The sequence below is a fragment of the Puma concolor genome, chromosome C2 (genome assembly GCF_028749965.1).
Source record: "Puma concolor isolate L17-30 chromosome C2, mPumCon1.1.hap2, whole genome shotgun sequence".
In the NCBI taxonomy this organism is placed as follows: Eukaryota; Metazoa; Chordata; class Mammalia; order Carnivora; family Felidae; genus Puma; species Puma concolor.
The window spans coordinates 4,195,724-4,223,541 of record NC_141675.1 but is presented as its reverse complement, the minus strand read 5'-3'; the positions used below and the strand labels follow the sequence as shown (position 1 = coordinate 4,223,541).

Here is a 27,818-nt window from a genome sequence, read left to right as displayed (position 1 = left end):
CTTCACTAGTTTCTAATAAGCTGATACTGTAGTTTTCAATTACTAGGACCATTTTGAATAATGGCACTCTTCACACTCTTTGAAGACTCTGGACTTCAAAGACTCTATATTTACTCTGGACTGTTTTGTCAAAATGATCTTAAAATATCAGACATAAAAGTAACTTATGTCTGTATTAAATGTAAGAATGATCGCTTGACTGTTCTAGGCAACTGGCTGCCTCTAGGAAAGTCGCTTGGCCTTTGGAAACAAAACTAGGATTAATAGTTTTAAAAGACAAAAACAGGCAAGAGAAAAGAGGTACACAGAGACCCTGCCTCTGATCTAGGATGACAGATGAAGGCCCGGAGGAATCAAGATTCCCCAGGCCGCTTAGAGACGGCTGTACTTTCAGAGTTTATAGATTGCTATCATTATGCTTTCTAATTCTGCAAATACTGTGGCTTTCGCCCAAGTTTTACTTGTTACTAGGGTACTATCTCTATGACTAGTGTCCTTTTCGGCCTCATCTATCTCTATAGCATCTCGGTGCTCAAGGTAGCCTTGGATAGAGAGACTGGATACACAACATGATATCATGATATGTCTATGGTTTTCTGAAAGAGGAACCACTGTCTTAGGCTTTAGGGACATAGATTTGGGGTAAGGGATACCCCTTGTCTGTCACCCCACCCTCATATAAGGTGAATAAAGGCCTCAATATCTTACTTCAGGCCTCCCAGAACCAGGGGGCCCTCAGAAACCAGGGACGACACCCGACTCTGGCCTTTGCAGATGATGGCCTGTTCCAACACAAATCCCAGGTGTGACAAGGTAGGCCAACTGGGCTCAACCCTGACAAGGTGTTAATCTTTTGATGCACTGGCCTCTAGGCCAAACTCCCAATAATCTATGTTACCGAAACCCTAAGAAGGACTTTTAAAACAGAGGAGCAGTATACTGGGGTGCCTGGGTGGTTGAGTCAGTTGAGCATCTGCCTCTCGATCTCACAGTTCATGAGATCGAGCCCTACATCGGGCTCCACGCGGACAGCAATAGTCAGATACTGCTCTGTTCTTACAGATGAGGTACAATAGCACAAACCAGTCCTAGCTTCAAAAGGAGGAGTGCACCACATTGTTTTTTTGTTTTTTTTCCGGTTAAAGCCCATCGCGTTTACTTTCATCCCTGTGTAAACATCTGCCTCCACCTCATTTATGCACCGTTTCCGCACCCTTCCTCGTCTTCTCCTCTCCATTCGTTACCCTGTGGCTGTAGTTTCATAGGGACACGACCCAGAATGACCTACAGGGACTCTGCGCGGGCACGGAGGTGATGCGGCCCACGTCCCCGCAAGGACTGGTCCGTCCTGATGACCTTGAGGAAGGTTGCACCAGGTTCTAAGCGGGACCGGGCTTCCTGAAGCTGTAGCTTTCCTTCACACGTGTGCGTTTGCTCATTAGCTTTCATACTGCACAGAGTGTCCTTCTTAAAAGCCTCTTCCCTGTCCCCTGAGAACATCCACGCATGGGTCACTTTCTGATGGCAGTACACATCAGACGAACCAGCCTATTACTGCCAGCTCGGGGGTCTCTTTGCTGCAATTATACCATCCTGATCCATGTTATCACAACTACAAAGCTGGTTTTCTCTCTCTTTCTCTCTCTCTCTCTCTCTCTCTCTCTTTTTAAATCACGGCAAACATGAGAGACCTTGTTGAATGACTACAGGAATGCATCATGCATAGACTTTCAATGAACGCCTCCGAGAGAAGCTGCACTGAGTCCCGTTTTAAATGGAAGAGGCTGTCATATTATTGAAGCAATTCTCTGAATTTTCCCGGCCCGAGTGCCGTGCTGACAGCCGGAGAGCTTCGACGACCCAGAGGGAGACAACCCAAGCCGCATAAAAGACCTGCAAACGTTTTGCTTTCTTCACCAGGCTGCTGTAAGGCTTAGAAGATAATGGTGGCGTCCCTGCATCCCTACACCCTGCCAGAGTTAACCGCGGGCATCATACAGCCAGGCTGGGTGACGGCCAACTGCTGCTGAGGCCCCGTGAGGACCCCTCTTCTCAGGCGAGGCTTGGAGCAAAGTCAAGGTCGGAAATGGCTCTAATCACGGTCCCCATAATATCACCCCCCCTGGTGGACACCTTCACTGATGATTTGCTGCTGATTGGCTGGCTCACACAGGATAATCACGAGGTCAGATGTCACGGGGTTAACATCACTGTGATCAAGTGACCGTCCCTGTCACAGGGCTCCAGGGTCCAAGTTGGCCCCGGCTGACCATTTTGAAAATAAGTGCTGTGGACACAGACTCAATCTGTAGAAATCTATCCATCACTACAAGTAGAAAAACCAGTTCACAGGCAATTAATGGTGAATCAAAAGCGCCCCCTTTATAGAATGAGGCATTCCAGGGGCGCCTGGGTGGCTCAGTCGGTTGGGCGTCCGACTTCGGCTCAGGTCACGATCTCCCGGTTCGTGAGTTCAAGCCCCGCATCAGGATCTGTGCTGACAGCTCGGAGCCCGGAGCCCGCTTCGGATTCTGTGTCTCCCCCTCTCTCTGCCCCTCCCCCGCTCACGCTCTGTCTCTCTCTGTCTCAAAAATAAATAAACATTAAAAAAAATTAACAAAAAAAGAGAAAGCATCGTACGTTATTTTTCCCAAGCAGCCAAAAAACAATGATCTTCTTTTCTTCCGCTCCAGACTGGCAAGGGTTCTTACGCAAACCTTACTCCCGTGGTAGATTTAACAGTATTACTGTTCTAGTAGTAGAGTCTTCTCGGAGGCAACAGCACTGATCTAGGGCAGGGTCAACGAGGACCTGAACTAAAGCAGGGGAGGCAGGAATCAAGAGAAGGGACATCTACTGAGAGAAGTGTACGATGTGACTTGTGAGAAACTGGCATCTCGTGGTTTCTGTGGTATCACACGCTCGACAGAAGGGGGCTGTACCACCATCGGGAAGACCAGTCACCCATGGGAAAACAGACTCTCTGAAAAACGAAAGCCCCGGTTTGTAGTGCTTGCCCATCTCCCTGGTGTCAACATTCCCACAAGGGCCCGTCTCACGAGACACATGTCTTAACAACGCGCTGGCAAGATTCTGATTGGTTTTTTTTTATCCTTCCTTTTCAAATCTTATTTACTACTGTCTTCGACATTGGCATAAGAATGATTATGAGAGCCGTTCACAGGGCTCTCAGGCAGGTGGTGGAGCCCAGCCGTGAACAGAAACTTGGAGGACACCAGGATGGCCCTAGGGTGGAAGCAGGTCTCAGACTCCAGGATCACTGAGCGGGAGATGAACTCGTGGTGTGAGTGGGGGGGGAGATGGGGAGCATGTGGGAGGCTCCCAGGAGATCATTTTGAACCGAGTATTAGAAGATGAGTAGGTGTTTGCTAATGGAGTGGGATGAAGAGGGGAATAATCATGATAAAGGAAGTAAAACACATGGGACACCTGGGTGGCTTAGTCGGTTGAGCGTAGGACTTCGGTTCGGGTCATGATCTCACAGTTCCCGAGTCTGAGGCCCGCCTTGGGCTCTGGGCTGACAGCCGGGAGCCTGGAACCTGCTTCAGATTCCGTGTCTGCCTCTCTCTCTGCCCCTCCCCCCGTCTGCACTGTCTTTCTCTCTCAAAAATAAAGAAAACGTACGGAGCAACATGGGAAAAGCCAAGAGATGCGGGACGTACGTTTAAGGACTGTACGTATTTCGAGGCAGTAGCGGGTTAGAAATGAGAAGAGGCAGCACAGGGGAGAGAAATGGAGCTGGGTGCAAATCCTAGGGCCTTGAACACCATTTATGAAAACCGGAACTGAAAGTTGAAAGACTGAGGGTGCCGCGTAAGGTTTATAAGCTGAACAGTGAAATGACGGATGGCCATTTCATTGAGATTCTTCAGGAGTCGCTTGGGGGTTGCGTACCTGGAGGTAGGGACTCGCCTCCTGGGAGGCCATGGCCATCACCTAGGGCAGAGACAACGAAGACACGCACTAAGAAGGAACCGTAGGGATGGAGACAACGGACACATCGGAGAGATGCTTAGCACGCGAACCATCAGTCGCTGGCATCTAGGAGCTGCGGGGAGGAGCGGCAGAAAGGAAAAGCCCAAGAATCAACGTCAAGTTCTGTTTTGGTTAGGGGAGTTGACTGCAGTGCCCTCGCTGTGAATACAAGCGGGACAAGTAAGTGGAGATGGGCAGGAAACACGTGAGCAAAAGAGTTCTAGAGCTCAGGCCATCAGCCTGCCACAGGTACAGATTCAGAAGTCGTCAGGATGTTGTTGCACGTAGAGACGGTCTAGTCCCGAATGGGTGCAGGCTGGGGACATGAGCCACATGGGACCCGAAGGCACGACGGTATTCAAATACTGACCTGAACAGGAGAATGAGGAGTGATGGGAAAATCAGAAGAACCAGAAGAGAATGGCGTGAAGGCGAAAAAGGGAGAGACGCGTTTCAAGAAAGGGAAACGTGCCAATGACTCGCGCTGCCCAAGTGCGGAGGGAAGAAGTGACCCCCGTGGTTCAAAAACATACCGGTGATCTTGACAAAAGCAAAGGCAGCAAGGAACGAAGCAGCCGAGGAGGAAGGAAAAGGAGGAAAGGGGATTCCTTTGAGAAGTCTGACAGGGCGGCCGAGGTGTGGGCAGGGGCCAGAGCAGAGAGCCCGAGGGGCGCCTAGGGTTGACAGGCCTTTGTGGGTTTGTTTTGCCGCGGCGTTAACATGGGATGGATGGAAGGGTTTTTATATTTTAGCAGATGAAGTGAAGAGAAAAAGATTTAAAAATCTGGAAAGAGAAAGAAAATGAATGCACTTGTCGTGAGACACAGTACATTGAACACCAAGGGATACGCACCATCAGGAAGTTTGGGACCTGAGCAACAGAGTCTGCATTTTTCTCTCCCGCCCAGCTGACAGCTTTCAGTGTCCCCTCCTCACTATTCGAGACCTCCTCTGACCCAGGAGTAAAATAGCTGGGGTCGCTTCTCTCTGCCAAATTGGTCGAACGCACAAGACGGCTCAGAGAGGTCACGAGGGAGCAGGGCAGAATGCTGGAACACAGTTTGAGAAGGCAACAGAAGATACGCAAGATGACTTCTGACAAGAAGCTGAAGGAAAAAGGCCCTTATTCATCTTGTGAATCCGATTAGTGTCTCATTCGCAAGGAATTGCAATAATGAAGGAAGTCTCAATTAGAAGTGCACGAGAAGCCCGTGGTCCCGCCAACTGTCCATTCAATCGATCAACAGGATCCACCGATACGATGGCCCACGCTGTATTATCTACCAAAGCAGACAATGAAGTGAAGTTCCCATAAAAACAAAAACAAAACGAGCCTCAGTAAGAGGTCTTCTGTTACGCGTCCTACGGTGAAATTGTAGGACACATGGTATGTTCTGGCAAGTCTTCTGTCACACGTCGGATACCTACTCTTTGAACAGATGTGCGAAGATGCCAAGTACTGATGTCTTCAAGATTTAATCGTTCTGATTTTTCCTTAAGGTCTGCGTAGCTATTATGAGTTAGCTGTGGACTTCAGGATGCCAAAATTTAAACCTTCAATTATCTCCATTCACTTGCAACCCAAGAATGAATGATTGATTCTAGATCATTGTAATGTGTAGAGCCTACCCACAGCTGATGTTTTCCAAGAACGCCGTGGAGAAGAACCTTTGCACCGGTCTCTTTATAGAGTTTGGGGAACATGACTTTCGACTCCCTAATAGTCTGTCTCCTCATCGATATTCAACAGATGACCCCAAAACAAAACCTCTGGTACCAGATGATGTCACAGCTCTAAGCGGCAATAAAGAGACACTTTCTGTTCATCGCCATAATTAACTGCGATAATCCTTGGCGACAGCAACAAGAAATACCTTTAATCTCACCACGTAGGGAACTGTTACATAAAAGTGTTTCATCTGGATGGAGACAGTGATCAGAAATCTTCAGCCTTGTCTACACAAACACAAATGTGCTTATCTTTTCAGCCGGCTGGAATAGAAGGCTCTGGTCAACACGTAAATCTGATTTCACAATAATTAAGGTGAAAATGAAATTGTAGGACAAATGCTGGGTTCCGCAGACTCTTTCAATCACCCCTTTGGGGCAGGCTGTCTCCCCAGGACAGAGCCCTTTCATTTTTTAATGGCCTGCTCCAGGGTAGGAAGAGAAAGGATGCAGATCATTCACTTGTTCATTTTTCCCTTCAACCCAAGGCATCCAAGGGTGATACTCACATTTCACATGCTTCATTGCTTTATAAGCACCCAAGTGGAGCACAGGCATTTTAAAATGGTCACAACCTTTCTTGCCGGAGGTTCCCTTCCAGGCCTCAGAGGAACCCCCTACATGGCAGAGCCAGCTGTCCAAACCTTAGGCGGAGGGAGCCCCCTGGGCCAAAGGTACCACTGCTCTTTAGAAACCCACTGGGTCTAAGAGAGACGGCAAAGGCCTCAGGTTTTACCCTTGGCAGGACATCAGGCTACTCCTGGAAGTACCTCTGAGAAAGTGCCATGCAAGGCCCATCCTTACCCAGCAAGGTTTGCACGCTGGCATCTCAGAGCTTTGTGTTCTCACGGTTTCACTCGGTCCTGCCTCAACATCCTAAATCTGTTTCTGATCGCCTGCTTCCCCACCCCACTGGCGCGCTTTTCCCTGGGTCCACGGTTCTCAGTGTCACCGTGTCTCTGAATAATGCGAGGGGCCACTTAAAACGCAAATCACTGCTCTTCAGAGGTATTGGTTCAGTAGGTTTGGGTTGGAGCCTGAGAATGTGCATTTCTGAGAAATCCTCAGGTGATGGCGGATGCTGCTGGTCTGGGGACCACACTTTGAGAACCACTGCTGGACCTTCGTTCTCAATAAATACTTTTGCCTTGAATTCCTATCGTTGAAGCCACTCGTGATTTGTCCCCCTAGAAAGCGGGTGATGGGATTTGGCAAATCACACTTCTGTGGGAGGCTCTCTCTCCTCTTTGATCTCATTTCCCTTAGCTGTAAAAGGGAGACAATCTTCTCAGTGGGTGTTAGGATGGACGGACAGACCTCCTGTGAGACACGTCCCAGTGTCTGGGCACCTGGCCATAACCAACGTGTGTGAGTCCCTTCTTCTGTTCTTTGCACTTTCCATCTTGTACGATATTTTATTACTTGCTCAGGTCTCCCTGCTTCCCAGGGAGACTACGACCCTCAGGGAGAGAAGGTCTATCCCAGACATCTCTGCCTAGCCCAGGATTCTACGTGCCGCACTTCTAGAACACTTATCGACAGCGCGGACAAAGCGACTGCCCTTATTATACTCACCCTACGAGAATCCTTGTGTTAACTATTATGTGACGTCACGTAACAGAAAAGAAGCCAACAAACAAAACTTTGAAAGAAAAGAATGCAGAGGTGATGTGCTCAGAACAGAGAGCCCGAAGGCCTGCCTGCCCGCGACAGGTAGCAGGAGGCAAAGGACTTGTCCCCTCCACAGCACAAGTTTTTAAAAAGCTGACTAGATGTCAACGACTCTCTCTTAACCCCTTTCCCTTTGGGGAAAAAAGAAGAAGTTCCTTCTAACAGCAAATCAAGAGGGCACAGCACTGTTTTCTAAATTGGCCTCTTGCTGCTGAGCTGGGAGCAGAGACAGGCCCAGAAAAGGAAAGGGGGAGGAAATACAGGAAGGAGCTGATAAGGGGAGTGGGGGGGGGGGCGGGGAGAGAAGGAAAAATGCATTTGAAGGGGATGATGCTTGTCATTCTCAAATCTGGTAGCATTTGGTGACGCCTCTGGGACACCAGACCAAATGTCTATAGCCTCCCATTTCTTGAGATGTAGCTGTGAGTTTGCTAACCAATGGTAATAATCTCATGGCAGTGCCTCAACTTTCCTTTGTCCTGATAGAAAAGCAACCCACTTGGACCTCACCTGCTTTCCCTGATACAGTTCAGGCTGATTTCCCTTGTTTTTCTAATTCTCTCGTTGGCTCCCACTCAGCCTGCGGGCGTTCCACTCGACTGCGGACCACGGCTCTGGAATCACCCGGGCCACCTAGCTCTAGGTGGTGAGGCTGAGCTTTACAGGGTGAAGAAGGCACTCACACAGCATCACACACAGAATTTCTCAGCAACTGGGGGCTACCTCTCATTTTCCTGTTGGTCACTCCGCCAACAGGACGGACTGGATTGCTCGGAATGTTTTTTCCTACACGTTCACAACTGAGGAACTGAGCTGTGTCGTGCTGGTAATAACCCATACGTGTTTCACAATGGAACAGGGATGGCACTGCCTTTCCACGCAGGTGAAAACTCTATTGCTGTTATCACATTATCACTAAGAGTTTGGAGAAAACCTCTCGCATACCTGACCTGGAGCTCACCTAGCTTGTCCGCCATAGCTACCAACAGATTTCTCTAAGAGAACCCATAGGAGGGCCTTACGGAAAGAAAAGGAGAGGTTTGGAGATTCAGGGAACTCATGAGTTGCAAAAAAAAACCAGAATCAAACCATCTCTTTTGAAACTTATCAGCCCAACCATATTCCAATGTTTAGATACAGATATCAGCAGTTACTAACCAAGAGTTCATATCATGGATGGTCTACACCCTCGCGCTAATCCAAACCAGGAAAAGCAAGCATTTTGCTTACCACCTTAAAGCTAGGAGTGACCCTTATTAGCATACCGCTTACTGTACTCACTGAGCTAAGCACTTATCAGTGGGTACAATTATTATTCTCATTCGACAAGAGGATGCGACGAAGCACAAGGAATTGAATAGACAGGTCAGGGCCACATAGCCCTCAAGTACCAGACTGGAGTCTATTCCTTTCTCCTCTGCCCCCTACCTCGGGGGCCTGGCAGGCAACAGAATTCCACTCAAAGGATTCATCCGAAGGGATATTAATAAAGAGAGAAGTGCCAGATGAGTAGGCAATTTAAGGGACCAACTAGGGAAGGAGGCATCCAGAGCCTAATGACAGAGGGGGCACTGTTTTCACTCTTTGGCCTGAAGGTCTTAGGAGAGGAGCCAGGGTTAATAGAAGCCAGGAAGAGCTTGGCGGGGCCGTCCGGAGAACAGGCTACATCCCGAGGCAGGCAGGGAGACGCCCATCTCTCAGCTCTCTGATCTCTTGCTGCTGATGCCTTCTACGACAAGAACCCACCGGGAAGCCCCAGGCCAGAGGCACCTGACAGGGGCAGTCTTCAGAGCGAGAAGAGAAGGAAAGAGAACAGCATGTGATGGGGGGAGAGGTGAACAGAAAATAACCCCACACCCCTTCCCTCCGAACACGGCCAACCTGGTCAAATAAAGATTTTCAAGAGAGTGGATCATGATTTTAGCAGAGGTTTTATAGATCTCTCTTTTTTTCCCCCCCTTTCAAAAATGATCCTTTCTAACACCTGATAATATGTCAGACGAGGCACTTAGCATGACTGCTTGGGCAATTAAGTAAATGTTCACTCTCAAATTTGTGTGTCATTAGATATTAGGGCAGAATATTTGACTCTCTGCCCTACTGCCTGCCTTTCCATTTTGAGGAAATGGCAATGTTTGTAGGAAATTGATAATAACTTAGGAAGTAGTATCCAGTCACATTAGTGTTTAAATATCCTGTAGCGCAAAGGAAAAAAGTTAAATTATGATTCAGCTCAAGCAGTACCACTCATTTTGTAGAAACCCACATTTTTCTTCACTGGCGGCAGAAACGGATGGCTGAGATCAAATGGGTAACAACGGGCAGAGAACATCTCAAGGGAAATGACAAAGGGGGAAAAAAAAGGATCCAGTTTATTTCTACAATGACCCTAACTGACCCTTGCATTTCCCACGTATATTTGGTTTAGAAGGTGCCCTGTTAAAAATTGGTCTCCAATTTAGTACATGTAGCCGTGTTTGTTTTCCAAATATTTTAACGTTTATTTATTTTTGGGACAGAGAGAGACAGAGCATGAACGGGGGAGGGGCAGAGAGAGAGGGAGACACAGAATCGGAAACAGGCTCCAGGCTCCGAGCCATCAGCCCGGAGCCCGACGCGGGGCTCGAACTCACAGACCGCGAGATCGTGACCTGGCTGAAGTCGGCCGCTTAACCGACTGCCCCACCCAGGCGCCCCTGTTTTCCAAATATTTTAAAGCAGCTATCAGCAAGATGAAATAGTAGGAAAGGATACTTAAACGCGACTTTGAATAAGACTTCCGTCCAATCTAAGGAGTTTCTGCTTCCTAATGGACAAAGCACAGACAGGGGGCCAAAGGTTACCTCTTTCCACCCACTGGTCCTGTGACCGGTGGGGAAGTTATCTCACATCGTTGAGCTTTGTTTTGCTTCCCTCTTAACTGGGAGCTGGTAACGCCCAACTTCCTAGGGCTTTTGTGAAAGTCAAGTAGATATCAGGTAAGGTGCCTAACACGTTCTTCGGCACATGGCATTTATTACATGGCGGCTGACACCCGTTTCTACCAAACGATGCCACATAAATGAGAGTATTCTCACTTCCTCCAGAAGGTGTTTTAAACGAAAAACAAACTGGGTGTTGATAATACCAGGATGGACCCCCCCCCCCCCACCAAAACCAAAACAAACCAAAACAAACCAAAACCGTAAAAACTGCTGGAATTGGAACTGCTCCTTCGACCCGACAATGTGGAGGCAGGTTTCGGCACACCAAATTTCCTTAGGAGCCAAGGCGCAGTCATTAAGCGCAGTTTACATACATGGACGTAACCGTGGGTTACGTGGTTTGGATTGGTGCCTCTTTGCCCTTGGATTATGGGAAGTATAATCTCTAGGAGCAAAAAAAAAAACAAAAACAAAAACAAAAAGAAAAAACAAAACAAAACAGCAGAAGCAGTTCTGAATGGGAAAGCAGGCCAAGTATCCAGTACAGCGGGGGATGGAAAAGGCAAGCTGGCCGTAACCGAGGAGCAGATGTCCAGGCAGGAGTCATTTGGAAAGGCATTTGGCCCCAGACTCCAAGCACTGGGGGAACACCGATTTCTGGATGTAACTTCCGGACAGCCGGGGGACTGACTATCTCCTTTCTTTCCAGGCTCTACTCCATGTTGGTTACCAAAGACTCAGCAGAACGGGAGGCCTCCTTTTGTTCCTGCCTCTGGTCTCCTAATCAAAGCTGAGCTTGCACCTCCCATAGGCTTTGTGTGCTCCCCCTGATCAGAGTACTCAGGAAAAGGAGCGATGCCCTTCATCTAAAGCTGTCTCAGAGCAAAAGGGTGCCGAGTGCACCCTGGGCTCAGGCAGGCGCCTTTCAATCTTTTTCTGGTGACATTAATAAGCCCATTTAATAACAGGGCCCCCTGTCATTGCATCAAAGATATGACACAAAGCAGCGGCCCCCTCCTCCGTTTCCCCAGGCCTGCTGCTCTTGTGAAAGGCCATCTCCTAACTTAAGACTACGGCGTTGCTTCCCCACATCTAGAACCCCTGGGGTGTTTGCAGAGACACAGAGAAGCTTCCACTTTACAAATATTTCTAACCTACCCATTTGTACTATTTTCTGTGCTGGACGATTAAGCAAGCGATTCTGAAGAATTATCATATTTTTAATTAACATATTATTGATTCAATTATTGATTCTATTATTCTTTCAAATGCAATATTTAACGCTATTCATTCACAATTTTATTTTTTCCCATCGAACAAGTGACATGACGTTATGTTTTCCATGTAACTGTGTAAGGACAAAAATCGTGATTTGCGAGCAAATACCTTTTGAAATGTTGGGCCTGGGCAACCCAATGAATAATAAAGTGAGCATTTTAGTTAAACATGTATTACATGCTTTGAAACATGCTCTTTAACATGATTTTGATGAGTTTTGTGTTTTGCTTCTAATTGGTAAGACAAAAAGATTCATGCCGTTCACTGCAAGCACTTACACACACACACACACACACACACACACACGCACACATACCATGGTAGCTTATAGATAGCCTCTATTCCTTCTAAATGAAAAGCCAAATTGGATACAAAGGTCATCATTTTCCTCTTTTAACCTTTCAAATGCATTCATTTATTTACTCTTAATCGCTAGTTTTTATTTAATATGTATCTAGAGCAGGAAATGAAGACTAAAATCCACCTGTCACTTCTAATGTTTCTGCACGTGTATGTATATCTATATACACACATGTACACGATAATATACCTTTTATGAAGATGGTGATGATCTGATTGAAATGAAGTTAGAGAAGTTTTACTTTGTGTGCCGTTCATAAACTCCCATCACGGCATGTGTTGTCCTTTCTCTTCCTGTCCTCCATCAGTGGGTCGTTATGCATATAAATTAAACAATGTATGGCTCACAATTAAAACTCTTTGAAACAGGGGCACCTGGGTGGCTCAGTCAACTGAGCGTCTGACTGTTGATTTCGGCTCAAGTCATGATCCCAGGGCTGTGGGATCGAGCCCCATGTCAGGCTCTGAACTTGGTATGGGGCCTGCTGAACATGATCTTTCTTGCCCTCTGCTCCTCCCTCCCCCTTGGGCTCTCTTTCTCTCTTTCTCTCTGTCTGTAAAATAATAAAAAAGATACTTCTGAAACCGTTTGGCAGATAATTGGTTTCAAAACAAGGCATCGGTGACTGAGTGAGGGCATGCTCCCTCATCTAATCTACCCACAGCCTCCCACTCAGAGCACATCTTCAGAATTATTTTTCTTAGGGACGGGAAGGGGCCTGGAGTGGTTACGTTACTTGATGTAATAATCATCTTTATTAATTTTTTTAATGTTTATTTATTTTTGAGAGAGACAGAGACGGGATGCGAGTGGGGAAAGGGCAGAAACGGAGGGAGACACAGAATCCGAAGCAGGCTCCAGGCTCTGAGCTGTCAGCACAGAGCCTGATGCAAACCTCGAACTCAGGAACTGAGATCATGACCTGAGCTGGTCGGATGCTTAACCGACTGAGTCACCCAGGCACCCCTTAATCATCTTTAAATAGGCATATTTACTGTTTTTTTTTCTTTTCTTTTTTTTTTTTTTTAAATTTTTTTTCAACGTTTTTATTTATTTTTGGGACAGAGAGAGACAGAGCATGAATGGGGGAGGGGCAGAGAGAGAGGGAGACACAGAATCGGAAACAGGCTCCAGGCTCCGAGCCGTCAGCCCAGAGCCTGACGCGGGGCTCGAACTCACGGACCGCGAGATCGTGACCTGGCTGAAGCCGGATGCTTAACCGACTGCGCCACCCAGGCGCCCCTATTTACTGTTTTTAACAGCAAGGACTCCCAGAAACCCTTAAGTCCAGAGTCTGGGGACTGCTGTTTAATTTCCTCACTAATCTTTGAAAGAAGAACAACAACGATATACGTCACTGACTGTTCATCGGTCAAGGACATTGACATTTAACAACCACAGAGGAGTATGGATCACATCAGGACCGTAATGAGAGTCTTGAATCCTTTTTCTAGTCACTTGTACCCAGGCACATGCAAAAGACATTTTGCATAAGACTGGCTTTAGGAACTCTAGAAACCCAATCACAAAGTCCGGAATTTAAAACTCTTGATCTAGCCAGATAGGTGAACAATTCTCATTCTTGATCATTCAGGTACAGCACAGTTGGAATGAAGTTCACTTCTCAATACACTCCTCCGGCAAGATTCTAAGTATTAAAAAGCAGGGGGCGAGGGGCGGGCACTGGGTGGCTCAGTCGGTTAAGCTTCCGACTTCAGCACTGGTCATGATCTCACAGCTCTCGTGACTTCAAGCCCCGCATCGGGCTCTGTGCTGACAGCTCGGAGCCTGGAGCCTGCTTCGGATTCTGTGTCTCCCTCTCTCTCTGCCCCTCCCCCACTCTCTCTCTCTCAAAAATAAATAAGCATTAAAAAAAAACAAAGCAGGGGGAGAGAGGGAGGCAGGGCTTGAGGGATACACAGAAATACCTTTGCATTGATGAAGAGCCATTTAATGTCACTTAGACAAGCTCAGGTGTCTAGGACCGACCCAACAGAGACTACCAATGAAAATAACGTGCTCCTTTGAGAGGTCTTTGTGAATTGAATATAGAAGGGAATCTGTCCTGATATGGATATCCTTAAGTATAAAGTCTATCATTTAAATGCCTCTCATTTGGTTATACTTCCAGCCATGGGTTGTTTTTTTGTTTTTTTTTTTTTTTGTTTTTTCAGTTGCTTGTCTTATGGGAAATCCTTCTTCATCTGGTACTAATCGGTAAGCACCTATTAGGGGAACGTTCTCCATCCTACCACCGCCACATTCACAAAGAACGCTCGACCGTCGGGCTCTTGTACCCGGCCATCGACACGACACCTGTGTAAACTGCAAAGCCAGGGCACAGACACCGGCTCACCAAAGTGATGAAAACGGGGTCGGCACAAGCTCGCGATAAGAGCAGCCGCCTAGCTGACTGACACTGTGCCTCCAGAGTGCTGCCGGGGAACACAAAGCTACAAACGCCCGTATTTAAATAGATGTGGCCAAAGACGTGGCGCAGCACGATAATTAGTCCTGTTATTAACTCACTGAAAGACACATAGAGCGGCTTCTTTGGAGAATACAATTTTAATTAAGTGAAGTTGGTACTTCGGCAGGTGAGGGCCCTTGGAAAGCTTCTCTGATGAAATCTCACGACCGTTAGGTCCTCGGCGGCCTGGCGTTATTAACAAGATCACGATGAAGGACGGAGATGAACAGTTTAAAAATAGACGATCACACTGGTTTTACGAAGGTGTGAGAGGGCTGCCATGTGATATCTAATACCCATGACCACGAATCTAATGACGCCTCAGTGGACGCGCACTTTTTATCCTGGAAAACATTTCTCTGGGAGGAAGCGAGGATGGTCACTGCTTTATTCTGTAGGTACAAACTGTCAAGACAGGAGAGGCAGGGTATTATAGGAAAGCCCCAGCCTCGGGAAACGGGCCCCTTTGTGTCTCCTAGAGCAGTCCCTTCCCCTTGGCAAACCTCGATTTCCATCCTCGGTAAATGAGGAAGGAGACACAACGGATGGTCTCCATCTCACAGGATGGGGGTCAGGATTAAATAGCAGAACACCTGTATGGGGCGCCTGGATGGCGCAGTCGGTTAAGCGTCCGACTTCAGCCAGGTCACGATCTCGCGGTCCGTGAGTTCGAGCCCCGCGTCGGGCTCTGGGCTGATGGCTCGGAGCCTGGAGCCTGTTTCCGATTCTGTGTCTCCCTCTCTCTCTGCCCCTACCCCCGTTCATGCTCTGTCTCTCTCTGTCCCCCAAAAAATAAATAAACGTTGAAAAAAAAATTAAAAAAAAAATAGAACACCTGTAAGCACGGTATCTGGGGTATCAACAGCTACTTTTATTTAGAACTTAAAAAAAAATAAAACTGATTTGGAGTTAGAAATTCACTGGCCGCTAAGAGCAATGCCACCCCCCCTCCCCAGGATTTGCCTCAAAGGCATCATGCTCTAAAAATGTGCCGTATCCTCAAGACGATACACTTTCCATTCGTTTTTCAAGACACAGCTTTAAGTCTCAGGAATAATAAGGAATTCAATGCTTAGGCTGAAGATATGGCTAAGAAACCCGCTTCTTGAAGTACAAAATCCTTTTGATCTCACTTCAATAAAAAGTAAAAAAAAAAAAAAAAATCTATGAGGAACGGCCTGCTGGAGGCAGAAATAATTGCAATCTAATAATGCCAGGCTCGGTTACAGAAGTGCCGTTCTAGAAGAACAGCTGATCCGGGTTCCGGCTCACGCCGTATGCCGGGAGGCTGACATCAATACATCAACCGGGGCGAAGCCAGGCAGCTGTTCTCAGGCATCCTAAGCCCTTTAATTTATCTGCGGCTACGGAACCTGTGATCACCACGCAGATGATGGCCCAAAATAAAGTGGGATAAAAAGAGAGGAGGATTGTATCTCGTAGAAGTAAATTCACTGGCCCAGAAAGAAAACAGGCTGGCTTTGAAAAGGCGTAATGGACTCGTGATGGAGGGCGCAGGACTATGGGGACCACCCAGCGGGACGTGAGCTCACCTCTAAAAACAGAAAACACGCCGAGTCTCCGACACGCGTCTGCAACCGACCGCCGACCAACCGCTTGGCCATCTGAACGTGAACTTTACAACTTTACTCAGTGCATTGGCTCCGAGCAAGTGGCCTTCTCTCCTTCGGCCTTAGTTTCCTCGCTGGGCAGTAGGACGGGAAAGCTGGGGTCCTGAGCTAACCCGGGTCTTTAAGCTCTCTTCTAAGAGTCTAAAAATTAAACGGGATTGTTTCATCGAAGACAATTCAGCAAGTGATTTTCTGACGCAAGCTGTTTGAGCTCTGGGAGAGGTCTCCCACTTAAATATCCTTTCTTTTGATCCCGCTGCCAAGAGGAGCTGATACCAATACCACTTCGACAGATGCCCCCCAAATGCCTCAAATCTTAAATCTGTCCAATTCATCAAAGGTTACGTTTCCGACTGGGCACAGAAACCAGCTGCAGCCCAAATTAGAACTAAAATGGCTTCAAAGAACAGCTACACTTGCTACTTTAAAAAGATGATAGTGAGCCTGAACCAAATCTGGTATTAAGTTTGTTTAAAGAAAGAGAGAGAGAGAGAAAAAAAAAAAAAAAAGGATCCTGCCCGATGTGAATTGGATTTTTCTTGTGTCTGTTAAGTTCCGTCTAATCAGTATGTTTGGGAGAAAACAAAACAAAGCAACCAAAAAAAAAAAACAAATCCTCTTGACCTGAAGAAAGGATGGCCCCAAAGGCCTTTTACAATATTTTGTTAATGTGTATCACTCTCCAATGATTTTAAGTCACTTTTGTTCTCCTTCTTGCGTGTAATCCCCTAAGAGACGGCTTTGAGTTATTTCTCTTTGTCTGATATTTCCCACCTCGCTTTCCCCACACCCTCCAGAGTTGCAAAGCCTGCACACACAGCAGTTGCCCAATAAACGCGCTGAATCGATGTTGATAGACTACCAAAAGCATCACCAGCCGACAGTAGGTAACAGTTCGCCTAAACATCTTGTTTGTCAACAGTAGAACCCAGAGGCCAACAAGCAAAACAGGCAAAGGACAGCATCGTGCCCCTGGGTCTCAGCAGCCAATTTAAAGTCCAGCTGGGAGGAACCTGGACCTTCAACCGTTCCGACTTCCGGTCCCACCAGGCACGAGCCTAACTTGCAGGGAGGGCCAGTTTCCAGCACGAGTAAGAGAAAGGGAATTCTGTCCAGGGGGAGCTTCAGGTCACACACAGATGAACGCTGAGGCTTTAGGCAAAGCGTGTAACTCACTGCACCTGTTCCTCAGGTGAAAAATGAGGAGACTGGATGATTCCTCCGGCTCCGACAATTCCCGTCCTTAATGTTCCACCCATATTGACGGGCATCCTTCTGTCCTACTTTGAAAACCCTGGGTCTTTCCTCACCATTCATTCATTCTAGCTGTCACGCCAAATAGCCATCTGACCAAAACAATATATCACAGCAGCCATCTCCCACATCTCTCCCCACGGTGGCCTAAGTCACCTAAATGACACACAATGTCTATCGGGGCCCGCGGGATCACGGCCTAGGAATCCAGTCAGCAAGCTGCGGTTTCCGATTGTAACAACTTGTGTTTCGTTCTCCTGCAGGGCTCCTACCATGCTCGGAAATGATGCTCAGCGATCGTGGCGTCCATACGAGCTGACAAAGTCACGGCCCACCGGGGCAGACTCATAATCAAATAGGTTGGCGCTTCTGGAGACTGGGTGTAGTCCAGGCCGTTCTTCGAGAGCCTTCAAAGCCGTGGCATCGACCGTTTCACCACCAACAGTAAATGCCGTTTGTGGTAGGAAGAACCACACGCTCTTTCAGAACGTTCTGGCCCCAGATCATCGAGATACAAAGCTGCAAGTCCCGAAGCAGACGTAGCCTGAGCTAGTTCACGGTTCCCAAGGCCAAGAACGCTGAGCCACATGACTACCCTTACTACCAAAGAACCCTTCAAGAAACTCATTGGAAAATCCAAGCTATTCTTTCCCAGGCCAAGCTGGTGACAAGAAAGGGGGAGAGTGAATCATTTTAGACATCCAAAACACTCAAGTGCCTTCTTTAAGAGAATTTAGAAGCCCGGACGGGGCTCTGCTGGAAAGGGCAGCGTATAAAACAGGTTTGGTTTTAATCCCAGAGACGATGAAAAAGCGGCCTATTTCAGGTGGGTATTTTGCCCATAAAGGCTGTGGTGGAGAAGCTTCCTGGCTGCCTTTGGATTTCCACTGATGCAACGGGCTCTTTTAACCGTGACAACTCGGCAAGTTGTAGTGGGTCACCTGGATTGTGAAACCTCTTCTCAGTGAGCTACACACCCCGCCCTCCCACAGACATGCACGCTTTTTATTTTTGTAGGCAGCGGTGAGCTCCTGTGAAGTTTTAAGCCAAACCACCACATGCCCTTCTAAGCAAGGTCCTTACTCCCACACTAAGTTTCCCGAGCAGATTCCCTTCTCTGTTTCTTGGTGAGGGAGCAGTGCTTCGGCTACCGGAATGTATATTCGTCTAGGCAGGTGGTAAAGAAGGTTTGCCCCAAATTGGCCATCAAAGGGGTTGCATACATAGATAAAGATTGCCCTAGGACAGTCTGCCGGACTACTGAGAATACAATTGTCATCTGGCAAATTATTACTCATTATAGCAAGGAAGGCCATCGAGCAGAGGAATGATGGGGGGGTCCCACCAACAAAGGATACAGGAAAATAGAGAGCTATCACAGGGAGTTTAACAGAAGCAAAGCAGGACCGTGTCCAGGAGCCAATATCCCGTCTGGACCGCGTGGTGGACCCAGGGTCCTATCACCGTGGGAACCACAAAGTGGGGATAGGCATGGAACCTTGTACCCAGAAACTCCTGTCTGAAACCCTGCATGGAGGATGCGAATCAAGGCTCTTCTTTACGTTTCAGTGACTGAAGTCTTCTAAGCAAGAGTGGGAAGTGTTATTGTCAGCTGGGATAACTTCAAACAACAAAGTTTAATAACCTATAATTTTATGACTTTTTTTTTTTTTTTTTTTTTTTTTGGGAGAGAGAGAGAGAGAAAATGAGCAGGGGAGGGGCAGGGAGAGAGAGGGAGGGAGGGAACCTCCACCAAAAGTGCAGAACCTGATGGCAGGGCTCGATCCCGTGAACCGTGAGATCGTGACTTGAGCCAAAACCAAGAGTCAGACACTCCCGTACCTGAGCCACCCAGGATCCCCCTCTGTGTCTGATATTCCAGCCTTACGAACAGCTGCACAGACTTTTACTTTCTCAGTCTGAGCTCATTTTTGCTTTTTTCAAGATATAAATACACAGTCATAGAGAAAGAGATCGAGAAATAGAAGGAGAGAAAGAGAGAAAGACAGAGCATAATTTCTTCAAGGATTATCTATCTTCACTTCCCTTTACCTCCCACCCAGGCTTAACACAGGTGGACACCCCAGAGACACAATTCCTTTATCGGAAGCCTGTCTCGTTTCCACAACATTTCTAATTCTATAGCAAACTGTGCCTTCAGGATGAACTCAGGATCCTGAAACATCGCATGCCGGTATTTAAAGAACGCAGTGACAACATGACAGTAAACTGCAACCACTTAATGATAAAACAATTGTAAGTAATAATACTGTCATATTGTCATCATTTGGAAAAGGACGCAGGTGGCCTTTCAGGGAAAAGACAAACGAGAGTGAATCATGCTCAATTAAGCACTTGAAAAACATGTAAAACCCAACATGTTACAACGGGCTTGTCAGTAGAAAGCAAATTTGCGAATGGATTCCACATAGAAGAGTTGCCAACTAAGCGGGCAAACAACCGTCCGTGAAGGATTGCTGTCGTATTACTGGAGTGAGATGTGCTTCCATCGTGCAATGAGGTCCCTAGTGTCGTAATATCGTACAGCTCTTTTCTTTAAAATCACACTGCTGTTAAAATTAATGATATTACCATAAACTATCGCTTGTTTTTCTTCTTCGAATGGGTATCTACACAACAGCAGCAGTCCCATAAATAACTGGTTTTCTAGAAGAGGAATTGCTCATATGCGTTAGGCGATGTCCCAGATTTGGGGGGAAATGAGGAAATCTTCCAAAAAGAAAAAAAAAAAAACGGTGGTTCTCTTTTTACTCAAACTGTTTGTTGTGGAATTTGTTAACTGAGTCCATTTTGGGGAACAGGAACCCAGCTCCCTTCCACGGTGGCAAAGAGAGAAGGCAATGGGGTTAGGGCCTGGGAAAAAGAAATCAGAAGGAAGGAGGCAGAATTCTCCCTGCTGAAAAGAGTCACGAATCCGAGTCCCAGCCTTTCTATCCTTTACCTCCATCCTACACCCACACACACGGACACACATCACTCACACACACATATACACGCATACACACACATGCCGCATACACACACATGCCACATACACGCATGCCCAGCATATACACAAACACTCATACACAACACAGACACACGCATGCACATACACAATATACGCCCGAACACACACAGAGGAATGCACGGGGGTCAAGCAGGGCATAAACCTGGAGCCGGGCTGGGTCTAACCTGGATTGGACATGCGGGAGGCACAGAGGTGGCTGGTGGGGTCAGAAACCAGAAAAGCAGGGGTAACGAGGAGGTGAAAATCCGGGGGTGCATGCTGATTAACCCAGGATGATGGCAGCTGTGGTGCTGGCTTGGACACCGACGTCCAAGGACTGTTTAAGGGGCAGGATGGGACCACCCCCCAGAGGCTGCGAAACCCTTGTTCGGACACCTGCGTCATCGGCACGAAGGAGGGGTTTATGAAGTTCTCAAGAGCAGCTAGCAGGTAGTTTGATAGAAAGACGAAGAGCGTTACAAATCATGAGAGAAGGGTGGAAAAATCTAAAATTCCATGACGGGACACATAAGTCCCTCCCGATAACGAAGACAGAAAGAACGAAGGCTTATTCAAATGCTGCGGTGCACATGGGAAAGGCATTCGGCTTGGAAACAAATACATTCGTTTCTAATTATAAAACCTGGCTTCTTTATTGACACTGTTTTCTCTGCTTGGAATGAACCAGCGAGGCGATTACAAACAAAAGTATTTTCCGATCACATAAGACGTGATGGCCAATTAGTTTATAAATATTTAACAGTTTTTCAGTCCAGTCCATAAAAGAAGAACACACTTTATTGTCCATCAGGCTAAACGGAGTCCTGAGATACTATTAAAATTAGATTGTTTTCCTCAATGGGAACTGAAGACCTACTATCATTATATATCTTCCCTCTCAGGAGTCTTGCACCGAAAGGGTGCAAATCAGCTTTGAATTCAGGTTTGGTCGTTGTGAAGTGAGGGCAAGATTGGAAGTCAGTCCCAGAGATCACAATGGGCACAAATGTAGTTCTGCAGCCTGATTACGTCTTTAGAGCTGTCAGTAGAGGTAGATATTTGCTAAACACCGGGTTTCCTGACCTCATGCACAGCAGACCCAACAGGAACCATTTGTGCTTAGTCCCATTTCTTTGCGGACGGGTTTCACTGAGACACTGAAGCAGTAAAGCGCTAAATGAAGTTTAACCCCAATCACAAGCATTTAATGCCCACATTATTATAGTAATAATAGAGGAATAAATTGCTACTACATAACAAGCAGGGTAAAAATGGCCACGTTTCTCGGCGAGCTTACGCGAATTCCTCGGAAGAGTTCCTTGCATCTTAAAAAATATATTATGAGCTTCCTAATTTCATTTCAGGAAATGGGTTATGATGCATTACAAGTTACACAAATAAAAGTCTTAGAGAGCATTGCATCTATAAAGCATGGAGATAACTTATTGTTCTGGCAAATGATGAAACTGCTTACAGTGGCAGCTGTGATTTATCGAAGCAATTCAAATACACTTGGAAAGTATATTAGCTTTGCCTCTGCCCACAAAGGGCGCATTTGAGCAGGGTAGGACACACCAGTGATAAATTATAGACCATATCCAAGTGAAGGCAATTGGCACATCAGCTACCTAAAGGCTCCAACTTCCAGTAAGAATGTGTTTTCCACCATAACCCCCCACACAGGGGCATCTAGGGTAAGCAAGGAAACAAATGAGCACCTGAGTATTTTATTTCGTGACTGTGTTTGTATTGTTTTTTTAAGAAGAAAGCCTCTCTTGTTTAGATCTGGCACCTCCATGCTGCATTCAACATTGCCTCAGCAGGGCGCCATTACAATGGTAACTGCTGGAGATTTACAAATTGGTTCCAGAACAAAACTTGGAAGAGCCGTGTGCCTATATTTTACCAAAGAATCCAGAATGCCCAGTTTCCTCTTGCGAGAATAAAACCATGACTCTATGTGACAAGCATTTAAAACCCAGAAAGTTCCATTTCCAACACGGAGGCAGTGTCCAAAGTCAAACAGTCCTCCGTGGCAGAGATTTGAAGCCAGGTAGTCTATCGTCTTAGTTCTTATTTCTAACCTTTCTATTCCATAGGAAAGCTCATTTGTGTATAATAATTATTGAGGGCGATCTGCTTAAAAGGAACCATTTTTATCTTTTCCATCTTTCTCAGTTTTGATCTCAGTAGGAGGAAACTACTTACATTCAATTAATTTAATAAGTGTTGAAAGCACTCCGCTCATTTACCTCTTTGTTTCCTGGGATGACTGAGCTTTGTTCCTCGGCAAGAAGGCATGCAAAACCGTACCCCAGCTATGCCCAACTGACAGGAAGGATTGTTGATTGATTTTCTGTACACTCACGCTTCACTTATGCAATGAACTAAAGAACTCAGGGCAAAAGAGACTACATGGTTAACTACATATTACAGTATTCCTGTGCTAAACCCATGCTTTCATTCTTAGCTAAGAAGCTTAGCTATCACTCAGAATCAATTTCAGGCATGTTTCTAACAAGCTTTGTTATCACGCTCTCAATCCAAATCAGAGTAGAAGAAAAAAAGTTGGGGCCAACGCAATTCTGCTTAGAATTTGACATTTTGACAGATGTAAACCAGGAAAAACAAGTGTAGGCCTGGGATATTTGGGGCAAGAACAAACAATGTTATGTTCAGTGTATATACTCCGTTCAGTAAGGTAACAAAATGCACTTGTGCATTTCAGTTCAATTACTTGAAAGGGCAATTTTTTTTTTTTTTTTAATTCACCTAGGCCGAATTTTCCCTGTCTTGAGCAATAGTACCTACGTGAGACCACAATGTATTTATTTCACATGATTTTAATTCTGATGTTGTGACTTTGTATTTAATCGACAGCACAGAGAATTACTTCACATCTTGAGCAGTGAAGAGGTTTTGAAAATAATGAGTGCTGAACTCCTTCCCATAATTCATAAGTAGTTAAAAACCCTCTATAGACTCTGCATATCTATACGGGTATATGTGTGTGTATATAGATAGAGAGATACATAGTGAATTTCTACCTTTTGTATACAAGCAATGTGTATATATATCAGTAAAAGTAGCAGACTTAAATTTACGTCTCCACAACTGTGGGGAGTAGGATTAGGAATTGCCTAAGCCTGCATTGATGGGCTAACAAGGCATAAAGAATTAGAAAGCCATAGGTTGTACACACCCAAGTTTGGGTAAACAAGATTAGGTAAATGGGGCAAAGCCCCCAGTATAGGCATAGGAATAGAAGGCATAGGAATAGAACTTTCAGGATGACAACATCCAAGATGAGGTGAACAAGATTAGGTATTCAGGGCAGAAGTGGCCCCCAGCTTAGTACTATAGCAGAAAGCTGTTTTCACAGGAAGGAAGGACCAAATTAGGTAAACAGGTAAGGAGGGCTATAGACGTCTGGAGGGAAGGTGCCCAGAGGGGAGTTAATCAGCAAAAGAAAGGTGCCTTGTTGACCCTGAGGTAGCTCTCTCTGATGGTCTTGACCCCTAGGCCAGTTTAGGTAAACAGAGGTGGCACCTCATGTCTGCTGTAAACAACCATCCGCCAGGCGCCACGATTTCGTTTTATATTGACCCAAACCCCTAACACTGTATATCTTCAAAACCCCCTTCCCCTCACACCCATGAGTTAACGTTCAATATCACACTGTCTCTTTGTGGACGACCATCACACTTGTAAGCCTTCTGATCCTAATAAAAACAGGGCAAGGACCCTTATTTGGGGCCCTCGTCTCCTCCCGGACATCAGCCTCTCACGCATTTTCAATCCTGCATCCAGCTCTCTTGCTGGACAAGAGAGACCTTCAGACCCAGAGGCTATGACACACGACCATTTAGAAAAACAAAATGCATATACATGCAAACAGAAAACCAAAACTCGCACAAAACATGACCCAGGGTTCCCTCTTTGGCCTAGTAGTTCTGTATTCTTACTGTCCTCTTCTGTGACCAAACAGAACTGTAGTCGAGAAGGTCACCCGGGGTTAGGGACGCAGGTGTGATGTTTAATGAGGCCAATTCCTAACTTCCAACCATCGTGTTCTAAACTGCTATGTCCCCACAGGGCTAATGGAGGAAAGCACGTAACAATCCAAATTTAATCTTGAAGACCAGGGGCACACATCAGCCCATGGAGAGTAAAAATAAAAAAGCATACACAGAGGGGGGAAAAACACTGAAATCTGATGTCACCCTGCTTTATGTCGGTCAAATTTTATATTTCTAGTGCATGCTGTCAGGTTTTAAAATCAGAGCCACAGTATTAAAAGTAATCATTTCTAAAAACGCTAGTATTTATCATCCCAAACGAGGCATATAATACAGCTGTAATTTTTTCTTGACAAATACGTCTCTAAGAGATTTCACAAGAACTAAAACGATTATTTCCATCAGCCTTCTATCTTTTTGCCTCGTGTCAACAAAGGTTAAAACTTTCACCAGACTCTTCTAGGAGACAAGAACAGACACTGACACTCAATTTCCTAACACAAATGAAAACCTTTTTAGGCCACTTTAAACATTTTAGCCTGCCTCAGTATTTGAATGCCACCTAAAAATCGTATTTGGACCCCAAAATGCTCATTAGCAAAATCTTAGTGTCGATAACAATTTTTGAATGTTTCTACAAATATTAGGTGATGGCAAATTTGGAAGGGATATCACTGAATACTTGATTGCTATACGAGAACTGTGGGATGCCCCTATCCCGGGCCTCTAAATCGTCATTACCATCAGTTGTGACTTCAAACTCAAGGCTATTGTACTATATTTACTTCTGTAAAATTCATTAGATTTTACAGTGATCCCTAAAAGGCTGCCAAAAAGAGAACCACTGGGTTACCATTTTGGTGACCGTCCGAGATCCATGTGGTTCCACAGACTTAGGTTAATAGCTCTTTTCCTTACTCGGTGTAACTGCACAGAGACAAGCAAGGTGGATCAGGAAGACACCACCAAACTCCTTGCCCTTCACAAGGTATGTCAATGACAGCTGGATGTTCCACACACATTAAGACCTCAAAAACGTTATCAAATGCATAAACCAAAGTTCTAGGTGGTCCTTTGCGATGTGAACCCACAAGGTAGAGTTGACTCTCTTAAGAGTTGTCCTAAGGCTCCACAAGAATCCTGCCCTCTTCTACCAAGAGCCAGGTTAGAAGAGAAATAACCAAGAGGGGCAGAAATGAGAAAAGTGGGGGAACTATGAATCAGAAGCATTGGGAACTTAATGCACCCAAAGTAGGTCATTGGATTATATTAGAGAACTTTTGATAGGTTTCCTCAACCCCAGTTGTGAAATCATCTTCTTAAAAAGACACACAGAATCACTAATCTAAGACCTATGTGCGAGGTGCTTTCCTTTATCCGGTCTAATTGTTTCATGCTGTGTTTGTGTCCCCTACTGAGGTCCCCTGATTCAGCTCTCCAGCGGTTATTTCCGAAGTCTCAAGTATTTCAGAGAACCCAGTTGGCCTAAGCATTAGGATCAGGAACATTTAGTAAAAGAAATCACTGAGGTACAGTGCAGACGTGACCCCTCCCCACTAGGACTAAGTGATCTTGGGAATGATGGGGCTTTATAGCTGACTTGGTTTCAAAGGTCCCATCTGGTTTTAAACTCCTGGCCATCAATCCAATGTCAAATGAAGACTTAACGAAACCTCAACATATGCAAGTCTTTGAATCAGGATTCAGTCACACGCCTAGAAGCATCTTGTCCAGAATTTGGTCTTATGATTTTAGGAAGTTGTGACATCTGCTATTTGTTCATTCGGGAGATCTTGCCTGTGCGGCTGCTACAGGAGGTTTATATTGACCCCATTGGGGTCAACTGGTAAGAAGTGGTCAAGGTTTTTTTCCTTTCCCAGCCTTTTAGCCCCCACGAATCCAATATTCACCAGAAATAAGTAGACATTATAATGAGAAAAAATGCATGAGGACCTACAAGTCTCAGGCTGAGGGTCCAATATACTAATACCCTGAAGAGTATCGCATCTGTTGCCAACATTTTTGATGGTGCATAAAAAGCAAATACACAAGAATTGGGACATAATGTCAGCATTTCCCTAATAGCATCACAAATATCATTTGTACAGTAGTCAAAGTATGGTCTAGCTTGTCTACCACCACAAAGAAGAATATTCTCCATGACAATATCTCTGTAATTTTGGTGTAAAAATATATGAGGAAATATCAGCTAACTTTTAGAAAAACATTGTATGTGTAAGAAAAATAATACATATTCCGTATGTGTGTGTGAGTGTGTGTGTGTGTGTGTGTGTGTGTGTGTGTAGTTATTATAAAGTTTTTGACTTTGGTGTTGAGGGCTCTTTGTTTAGAAAAAGGTCTTTGCTATTTAAACGTGTTGTAAATTCACAACAGATGGAAATCCATGGTATCTTAGCTTCCACTTGCCACTATATCTAACAGGAAAGAATCACATTGGTTCCACTCGGATGATATTTCCCTTGGGGAAGATGAAAGTGTTCCTCTTAAAAACAGAGTGGAAAACCAACTTTGCCGATAACCTCAATGGGACACCCTCCCTGGGCATCGAGGCACAGAGGACGAGAAGGCAGTGCAGGAAGGCTATGGTCTAACGGCAAGCCCCTGTCTTCACGGAGGAGTTGCTGTATAACTTCACGTAACTATACGAAGAAGAAGCACTCATGAAAGCACAGAGATGATATAAGTAGCTTTGCCTTATAAGCAGTCAAACTTGCTGGCCGGATGTCACTTTCTTCACGTATCTTGCCTGTATCTAACTGCTCTGCCACTGTCGTAATGGTCTCTGAACACAGCCCTAGATCTAGAGAAGACAAACATTTGCCTCATCGCTTAGTATTCCCGGCGACGTAGACTCGCTGGAAAGTGTGGAAGGAAATTTGCACCCGGTTCGAACCTACTGGTAGCCTGCCCTTGGGTTCTTTAGAAAAGAGGGAAGGAAATAAAAATCAGAAGAAGGCTCCAAGGAGAGCTGTTTGGGCTGAGAAATGAAGTCATCCTTGACCACTTAAATACTAATGGCATATGAATTCCTTAAGAATGTATTTTGGAAAAGCTGATCTTGCCTGAGCATTAGAATCAATTATACTTGTTTTTTTGTTTTGTTTTTTTGTTTTTAAAGGGCTTTTAGAGAGACTAGAGAAAAGCAGCCTCCCCGTAAAAACGGAGGAAGCCCTAGGAAGAGATGGTGTGCAATCTTCAGTGATTCAGAAAAATCCAGTTATCTGCATTTTTGTATAAGCTCCCCCTCCTCATCCTGATATGGGGGGAACGTCTCTTGGAAAGCAATGACTTGGGGACTCTGCAAGTACATTTTTCCCGTGGCCGATTTCTATCGCATCATCGCCTTTCCTGAAGAAAAGCCTAACATCTACCGTTCGGTGATGGGGTCTTTAACTCGGAAGTCTTTAAAGTTGCAATTGGCTTTTACGACGCCTCCAAATTCTCCCAGGTGCATA

General features: G+C 45.8%; 1 protein-coding gene and 1 long non-coding RNA gene across 27 annotated transcripts in view; both read right to left on the bottom strand.

Moving 5' to 3' along the window:
• ARPP21 (cAMP regulated phosphoprotein 21) overlaps nucleotides 1-27,818 on the bottom strand; it is a 157,469-nt gene that overhangs the window by 7,967 nt on the left and 121,684 nt on the right. The gene's annotated exons all lie outside the window — the stretch shown is intronic.
• On the bottom strand, nucleotides 14,503-26,736 carry LOC147577048 (uncharacterized). Its single transcript, XR_015255929.1, has 2 exons — nucleotides 15,264-26,736; nucleotides 14,503-15,021 (listed from the first exon to the last, which is right to left on the bottom strand). It is a non-coding gene; the product is annotated as an uncharacterized LOC147577048 (long non-coding RNA).